The sequence below is a fragment of the Zeus faber genome (assembly GCF_960531495.2).
Source record: "Zeus faber genome assembly, chromosome: 9".
NCBI lineage: Eukaryota > Metazoa > Chordata > Actinopteri > Zeiformes > Zeidae > Zeus > Zeus faber.
In genome coordinates, this window is record NC_137197.1 from 18,898,830 (window position 1) to 18,899,841 (window position 1,012).

Below are 1,012 nucleotides of genomic sequence, written 5' to 3' on the forward strand. Positions count from 1 at the left end.
CAACCATTCAACCAACAAACCAAACGGCTGATCAACAACCAACCAAGCAATCGACTAATCAGCCGACCAACAAACCCACTGACCAGCCGATGATCAACCGATCGACCCACCAACCAACCAATCATTTTACCAACCAATCAACTAACAACTAACTGACCAACTAACCATTCAACCAACCAATCAACTAACTGACCAACTCGCCAACCAACCATTCAACCAACCAACCAACAAACTGATTGATCAATCAACCAATCAACAGTTTTTTATTTATCTATCTAGTCCTTTCTTCATTCTTCATGCAACCATCACTGAACTCCAGTCCGTCTTATTAACACACAACAACAATGCTGTTGTTTTGTTATTCATTGCAGTGTGGTTTATGTTGTCTCATATTTTATTGTATTTTTTGTGTTATGTGCTTTCTTGATGCATTTCATTCTACTTCTGTGGACAATAAGGTTTATCAGGCTAAACTGAGGGACATTTAAGCTATATCTGTATCGATGTATCGCTATGTCTTTGTTCAGTGACCTGTACTGCTACAGTTTTGCTTACGACTTGTCCAATTTTAACGATTAATTGTCTGTTTTGCTATGCATTTGTACTCATTTCCATCCATTTAATCTGCTAATTAATTCATGCCTGTGTCTGTTATGCTAGTATTATGCATATCTATCTCTATTTAAAGTCCTCTTTCCTGTCTGTCTGCCTGTGCCTGTCTGTGAGGGTCGTCTTGATTTCACAGGCCTCCAAATTCAGAACTGCAGTTAATATAAGATCTTTTTATATTATTCTTTTTATTCTGAATGGCTAAGCGCTGCCTCTCGGACCTAGCACCCGAGGCAACAGAATGGCGATAACAAAATGTGGGCCTGAACCTGTACGGGTCCAGGGTCGGGGCCTCGGGTGCCCAGGTTTGGGTGGACCCTTGAAGACCCATGAAGACCTCAAATATGGACCACCTGAGATTCCAGATGTTGGTGAAGTGACTAAGATGCGGTGTTCACCAGGG